At 47.1% G+C, this 7903-nt stretch overlaps 1 long non-coding RNA gene across 1 annotated transcript in view; it reads left to right on the forward strand.

Moving 5' to 3' along the window:
- The window catches only part of LOC145722035 (uncharacterized), a 23266-nt gene extending 17715 nt beyond the window's left edge, over window positions 1-5551 (forward strand). The window contains exon 3 of the long non-coding RNA XR_014146072.1: window positions 5540-5551. This is a non-coding gene — a long non-coding RNA (uncharacterized LOC145722035). The remainder of the gene's footprint in view (window positions 1-5539) is intronic.
- The last annotated feature ends 2352 nt before the right edge of the window (window positions 5552-7903 follow it).

Below are 7903 nucleotides of genomic sequence, written 5' to 3' on the forward strand. Positions count from 1 at the left end.
CTCGATCCCGGGACTCCAGGATCATGACCTGAGCCGAAGGCAGTTGCTTAACCAACTGAGCCACCCAGGCGCCCCATGGCTCATTCTTTTTTAAGAGTTGATTCCTGCATTGATCTCTAAGGAGCTTAAAGCTACTTCTTCTAAAGGACTTTTTCAAATTCATCTGCAATGAGTTTACTTCTTATTGTTGAGTCTGTCCGTTTTCTTAGCATTAAATTTCTCCGTGTGATTTGGAATGTTAGTTTCGAGGTCCAATGGCAAGTGGGAAGTTGGTTCCTGTTTTTGTTTTCTGTCTTTCTCTCTCCTGTTCCCCGTACCTGTCTCACTTTGTTCTCAGAGCCCACAGTCTGGAATGGACCTGGGCATCTTGGGGGGCCTGCTCTGCATTCATATTGGGGAGATCAGATGCGGGTTCCTGAGCAGAGGGGGACCAGCTGTGAGTCTTGGTGGGGAACCCATACCTGTGTCCTGCGGCATGCTGTCCCCAAAAGGCAGCTTCTCACCAGCTTTGCTGGCTTCTGCCTCTCTCACAGCTTGAGGTTTTCATTTATGCGCCACAAAAAGGTTTATCATGTTTTTGACCGTGACTTTGTCTTTTGGGGGGAAGGGGAGCTTTTTAATCTTACAAATCTATTTTGCTTATTATTACTATATTTCTGGAACCATGGGGCCTCAAAACATGAATGTAAAACTAACTTGACCAGAAGCCCTCACGCCACCCTCACTGCCTGCATTTTATATATGGTAAAACTGAGATTCAGAGAGGCAAGGGGGGAGGGGGCTCTAAGGGCCCAGTTATTAAATGACACATGTGACTATGGACACCCAAACTCTAGAACCTTTGGATTGTTTCCTTCCCATCTGGGCTAAGGCGAATCCTTCATCAATCCAACAGGAGACCCCCCTGGCGACGGCTATGGGCAAAGGTGGAGACTTAAAAAAGTAAAGATAGGTTCTGTGTGCTGTGGGGCTGGGAGGAATAATGCGTCGGAACCCAGGAGAGAGCGCAAGAAGGTATGTGAATTAGGTAGGCTGCGATGCCCAAGCGTTCTGTCGGGGCCACATCACCATCCCGGTTGGTAAAGATGGGAAAGGCAGAGGACACCTTCTAGACCAGGCCTGTGGGTGGGGCGGTAAAAGAGCCCCACAGCTGTTTGTTCTAAGGAGAACACCACACCTCATTTGTGTGGAGGGAGTAAGAAGGGAGAGGAATTTTAATTTCTTGGAGGTTTTCAACATCCCTGTTGAAGAGTTTAAATGGATTTCGTGTTTATAGAGTCAGGACAAGTGTAAGAGTGGTTTTATGAGGTCTGATCCCTGCCTCTGGGGACTGACAAGAATAACATGATTCATTCTCATCACCAACGTGGCTCCAAATGTTTTACAGCCTTCCACCTCAAAGGAAGTCATTATTACCTTGGATGGAGAGTTAAATGAGGCAGACGGAGATTCAAGCGATTTTACTTATTGGCCACATGTGACCTTGAGCAAGGAGTATGGGTTGAATTGTGTCCCCGAAAATTCACATGTTGAATTCCTAACTTCCAGATTATCAGAATGAGATCTTATCTGGAAGTTGGGTTGTTGCAGATGAAATGAATGAATACTGGAGTAAGGTGGGCCTGTAATGCAATATGGACTGGTGTCTTTATAAACAGGAGACATTTGGAGGCAGACACATACAGGAAGAAGGCCGTGTGAAGATGAAGGCAGAGACTGGGGTGATAATTCTATAAGCCAAAGAACACCAAGGATGCCAGCAAACCACCAGAAACGAGGAGAGAGGCAGGGGACAGATTCTCCCTCACAGCCTGCAGAAGGAACCAGCCCTGCCGACACCTTGACCTCAGGCTTCTGGTCTCCAAAACCGTGGGACAATAAGCTTCAGTTATTTGAGGCTTCCAGTCAGTGAGGCTTTGTTGTGGCAGACCCAGCAAACTAATACAGCAAGTGACCTCATCTCTTCGTCTTACTTTTCTTGTCAGTAAAATGGGAATAATAATAATAATAATAATGATAATGATAATACCTCCCTGTGGCAGCGATAGAGATGGTCGCCACACATTGTATGTGTTCCCCTGCATTTCCAAGCCCCCTGCAATCTGGTAGGTGCCACGTGCCTAGCACTTGCCAATGGCTTGTGGGCTGAAGTGACATGAGTCACTTCTGGGGCAAAGCACAGCAAGGCCAGCACGTGACCCTCCAACCCTCTTTTCCTCTGCCTCAGCACCAAGGTGGACTCCTATTCAGTTGACCAAGCCACAAGATCAACACTGCCTGGCCTGCTTGGTCACCGAGTGAAGGAAAGTTGTCCTGGTGAGTCACATGGACTCATAGCAGGCTTTGTGTAAGTGGGAAGTAAACCTGTGTCGTGTCAGTCCCTGAGACTCTGGGGACTGCCACAGCACAAACTAGCCTGTGCCGCCCACCTCTAGGATTGCCGAGGGGATTGAATAGGTCAATATGTGTAAGACAACTGTGTAAAGCAGTGCCCGGCATACAGTAATGACTCAATAAATGTTAGCCAGTGCACTAGCTGTGTGGCTTTAGGCAGATGCTTGACATCTCTGAGCCTCTGTTTCCTCATCTTCGAAATAGGCACAATGACAGCATCTTCCGTGGGGATAGTTGTAAGATTAAATAAGATACTCCTTGTAAGAGCTTAGCCCAGGGGAAGCGGAGTGTGTTCATTCTCCTCCCTCTGTTCCTCGGGGCTGTCTGGGTCAATCTGCTGGCTTGGCTGTGTCTCTTTGAGGCTCCTAGAGCAGGAATAGGCCAGCATCCACTGACCCTTCCCTTCCTGATGTGAGGATTACCGGGCTCCATTCTTCAGTGAAGTCATTGTTCAAAGCATCTGCTCTTTGTTTTGTAAATCTTCCCACAGCGGGGGCTGGAGGCCCACAGCTCCCCTCCTGCCTGGCCTCAGATAGGGATTTATGCCCTTGCAGACCAAGGATCAGACTGTCAGCTGCATGCTCAGCTGCTGCCTTCCCAGAGCTGGGCCTCCCAGGCCGAGGATGTGGGCTCACGAAACCTAGGCTCTTCCACCGATCAAGGCAAGTCAGCTTTCCTTATCGGAAGGGGATCTCTGCACCAGATGCAAAGAGAGGAACGTTTCTCTTGGAACGAAGCAAAGGGGGAGAGCATGAAGACACCAAGGAACCTGCAAACTGAGAGCGAAGATTTTGACCAAGCGCTGATGCCAGCCCTCAGCCAGAATCTGGAGCAAATCAGAGACAAGGCAGAAATAGCCTCTGGGAAGCTGCAGAAGGGCCAAGTCAGAGAAAGATGGCAAGATTTCTCTTTAATGTAAAAAAGGAACAGGAGTGAGATAAGGCCATGATTGAGAACCGCTGGATTGTCATTAGTCCTCAACTGATAACTGGATGTTTGTACTTATTTTTATAATGTGCTCTTGTAGTACATCTCACCTTAATTGGCCCTGGAGGTGAAGGAGGTTCTCTTGGGATCCTCTGGGCACTTTTATTATTATTTATTTATTTATTTTTAAGTAAATTCTATACCCAATGTGGAGCTCGAACTCTCGACCCCGAGATCAAGAGTTGCATGCTCTGCCGACTGAGCCGGCCAGGTGCCCCACTCCGGGCGCTTTTAAATAACGCGTGTCCAGACCCCGCTCCAGACCAGTTGCGTCAGTCTCCGAGGAAAGGGGGAGGGCAGTTGTTCTCAAAGTGTGGCCCAGGGACTAGCAGCCCTTCTCAGGCCCTACCTATGCACTAAAACTGCAGTGTATTAAGACAGGCGACTGATGTCAGCCTTCTGTGACCATCTCAGGTGACCTCAAGGAGAAGCCAGGCCAAGAAGATCCAGAAAACCAGTTTAGCAGAGGCATGCAGGCAACATGTTTTAACAATCAGGTATGATAGAAACATAACGTATTAAGATATATATGGAAAATCTATGTGACTATATGGAAATCAGTAAAACTTAATTTTTACACTTGAACAAATTATACCTTGTGATGCACAATGACACCTGGAGAATTGCTTGCAAGCACATAGAACCTCAGTAAGACCACAAATAAGGCATTACTAACCTATTTTAAGGTTGGCTTTTTTTTTTTTTTTTCGGTCGACACACCCTGACCCACTGAGTCAGAAACTCTGAGGTTGGGACCAGAAATCTGTGTTTTAGCAGGTCCTCCAGGAGATTCTGATGCATAGGAAAGTTTGAGAACAAGTGGGTGATTATTTTTTTTTTTTTTAAGAGAGAGAGAGAGAGAAAGTGGGGGAGGGACAGAGGAGAGAGAATCTTAAGCAGGCTCCATGCCCAGGGTGGAGCCTGATGCAGGGCTCCATCTCACAACCTTGAGATCATGAGCTGAGGTGAAATTAAGAGTCGGACACTTAACTGACTGAGCCACCCACCCGCCCCGAGAACCAGTGGGTGATTTTAATGTGTGTCCGGCGTTGAAAACCACTGGGTTAGTTTAGGAAGCTCTATTTTTCTTGTTGTTAAAAAGTAGTAAAAGGGTGAGTGTTGATTTGAGTGGCTTCTTCCGACAGTGGCTTATCTCTTCCCTGCTGAGCCCCAGAGTTCAGGATGAAAGCATCTGGTCTCTACTCGTCCCAGACGGGGAAGGGAATGTGACCTGCCCATTCTTTGAACATCTTCTACACACATGAGGGCAAACAAGGCAAAACTTACTGTCACAATTAATATTCCTGCCCAATCGTCCTATTACTAACAGGCCCCAAACCTGTTCAGGACATCCTTGACCAACAGTATTTTGAGACTTTACTGATATGCAAAGAAGTCAAGCGCAGGCTCCGTTAGCTGCTTCTGCATGAGCTCCATTGAGCCAACTTCACGCCCTGTGAACATAAGGCCTTTTTCTTGGGTTTTGGCACATCCTTCACAATCCCAATCCTGGAGGAATTAATTTCTCATTTTGGAGTAATAGAATAGTTGTGGGAAGTGGGTGGAGTGGGAATTTCTAGGAATCACAGCTTTTTAAATGCACTTTCTCTCATTTTCAACCTAATGCTTCTGTTCACCCTTCCTGATGCTGTACCCAGCAACGACAGGTACTCTGCTTTGTCCTGGCCCAACAGAATGAGCACCCGCGTCCTTCCAGGTTAAACGCGGAACACTGCAGCATCCTTCCTGGTTAAGCCAACTGGAAGATGGAATCTGGCTGGAAAACCCCATAACCTTTTTGCCTACCCCGTCTGGAAGGAAGGGTGTGTGTGTGTGTGTGTGTGTGTGTGTGTGTGTGTGTGTAGGGGAACAACTACAAATGTCCCATGATCCTATTCTTCTCTCATGTCTGGAGAAATCTGTGACCATATGAGCCAGCTGCTGCCTCGTGAGGGGCCACAGAAGAGGATAGAAACCAAGGGCAGGTGGATGCTTGCCAGAGGCCGCTGTCGGCCCCAGTGTGCCTGTCTCTCTCTGGCCTGTCCCTCCTGATTTCTAAATACATGGGTCACGTGGGTATGCCTCCCTCCAGATGCATCCTGGTCCTCACTAAGGCTATTAACCATCCTCCTCATTCCTATCCATCTCTGCCTTTCAGGGCTCCTGCTGGCAACACGGTGGGGTTTCTCTGTGGCTTCTTCCAGTCTGCTGGGCTAAGGGAGATGTCTTGGATTTATTAAAATCAGCCTCATATTGGAGCCAGATGCTTCACAGCAAATGATGTGGTCAGGATGGAGTGAAGAAACAAGCAGGACAAACAAGGAGGCTCCAGCGATGGATGACAGTCTCTTCCTAGGCCTTACTGAAAACTCTCCTTTCTTGCTCCTTCTCTCCTCCCAAATTAAACATTTGCTTATGCATTTTTGTAAGCTTCCGCGTCTCACTCTGGGACTAGCAGAGCAATATTTGTTGGGCTGTTTCTTCCAAGCCCTCTCTGTGGCCAGGGTCAAGGAGGACGGAACACTGGAGTCCTGGCGAGTATGAGCGGAAGGCCTAGTGGGAGGTCAGAGAGCAACGGCCAGCCTTAGGGGGTGGGGATGAGCTGGCGGGGGTGGCTTTCTGGCTAGGTGGGCAGAGGAAGCAGGCCAACACTCAGGCTTTGCTCCTTCCTAATTGCAAGAGTTATATTGATAATTATTAACAATAATTAGTCATGGTAATCACAGTAATGGTGATGCTAAATCACTGCAAGACGTTGTACTAGGGACTTCACACATACCATCTCACTTAGAGCTTCCCAACACCCCCTCAGCAGGTGCTTTGGCATGACTATTATTATGCCCATTTGTACTTGAATATGGAAACTCAGAGATGTCTCTGTGACCCAGAGGTAGAACTGGGATTTGATGGGGTGCATGGGTGGCTCAGTCGGTTAAGCGTCTGACTCTAGATTTCAGCTCAAGTCATGGTCTCAGGGTCATGGGATCAAGTCCCGAGTCTGCTCCCTGCTCAACGGGGAGTCTGCTTGAGATTCTCTCTCCCTCTCCCTCTGCCCCTCCCCCTGTTCACTCTCTCTCTCTCAAATAAATAAATAGATTTTTTTTTAAGATTTTATTTATTTGAGAGAGAGAGAGTGAGAGAGAACATGAGAGGGGAGAGGGTCAGAGGGAGAAGCAGACTCCCCACTGAGCAGGGAGCCCAATGTGGGACTCGATCCTAGGACTCCAGGATCATGACCTGAGCTGAAGGCAGTTGCTTAACCAACTGAGCCACCCAGGCGCCCTAAAATAAATAAATAGATCTTAAAAAAAAAAGTTAGGATTTGAACTCAGGCAGCCTGACCCCACAGGCTACACTCTTAAATGCCAAGTGACAGATGCAAGGAATACATGTTTGTTAAAGAAATTATTGGAGACTCAGATAAGTAATTTACTGTCAACAGTTTGGCTTATGTGTTTCCAATCATTTCTCTTTGCAAATGTGTTCACAGTACAGAGAATATTTTCTATAAATCGAGTCATATGGTACTTGTTGTTTTATAGATTACTTTTGTCATGTAATTTTTCTAAACGTTTTGTCGTTAAAAAAGTCTTCTGTATGATCATTTTAATGGCTTCAGAGAATCCCATCATATGTGTAACCACAATTTATGTGCCCAGTTCTCTATTACTCAACACTTAAGTGGTTTTCTGCTTTTTCACTATTATAAGCAACATTCAAGTTCATCAACATTAAATCTTAGCATCGGGGCGCCTGGGTGGCTCAGTTGGTTAAACGACTGCCTTCGGCTCAGGTCATGATCCTGGAGTCCCGGGATCGAGTCCCACATCGGGCTTCCTGCTCGGCAAGGAGTCTGCTTCTCCCTCTGACCCTCCTCTCTCTCATGCTGTCTCTCATTCTCTCTTTCAAATAAATAAAATCTTTAAAAAAAAAAAAATCTTAGCATCAGCCATAGTTATTTCCTTAGGATAAACTCCCGTACTGGGTTTGCTGGGTGAAAATATATGAAAAAAATGTTAGTGCTTGATACATACCACAAAACTTTCCACCCTGGTTCTCCCATAAGATGAAAGGATGTTTCTCCACACCTTTGCCAGCAGGGGGGTTTACTATTTTTAAAACTTGGTTGCCAATTTAAGAGGTCTTTGTTGTTTTGGTTCACATTTCTTGGCTCTCTGCTGAGTTTGAGCTTTATTCCTATGTTCATTATGGGTGCATGTCTTGAGGGCAACAGGTGACCTTTCCTCCAGGAGCGTGATGTTTCCCTGCCTTAGCTCCACGCCACTGTCATCGAAAGCCAAGTTCTAAAGAGAGTCTCTGGTCCCACTGCCTCTCTCTTGTCTGGGTCAGGATCCCAGGAGCACTGTTCGCAGAGGCAGACAACATCTGCAGGGATTGCCCAAGATCCCAGACCACCAGGCCAATGAATAAGTGCCTTTTATTTGTCCTGTCACCAAGGAGAGGGACAAGGGTGCCAAAATCTTGGAGCTCAGAGATGTCCCCACGACGGTCTGGCACAGCC

This window comes from Leptonychotes weddellii, chromosome 6, assembly GCF_054177405.1.
Source record: "Leptonychotes weddellii isolate Sample4059 chromosome 6, ASM5417740v2, whole genome shotgun sequence".
Taxonomy (NCBI): Eukaryota; Metazoa; Chordata; class Mammalia; order Carnivora; family Phocidae; genus Leptonychotes; species Leptonychotes weddellii.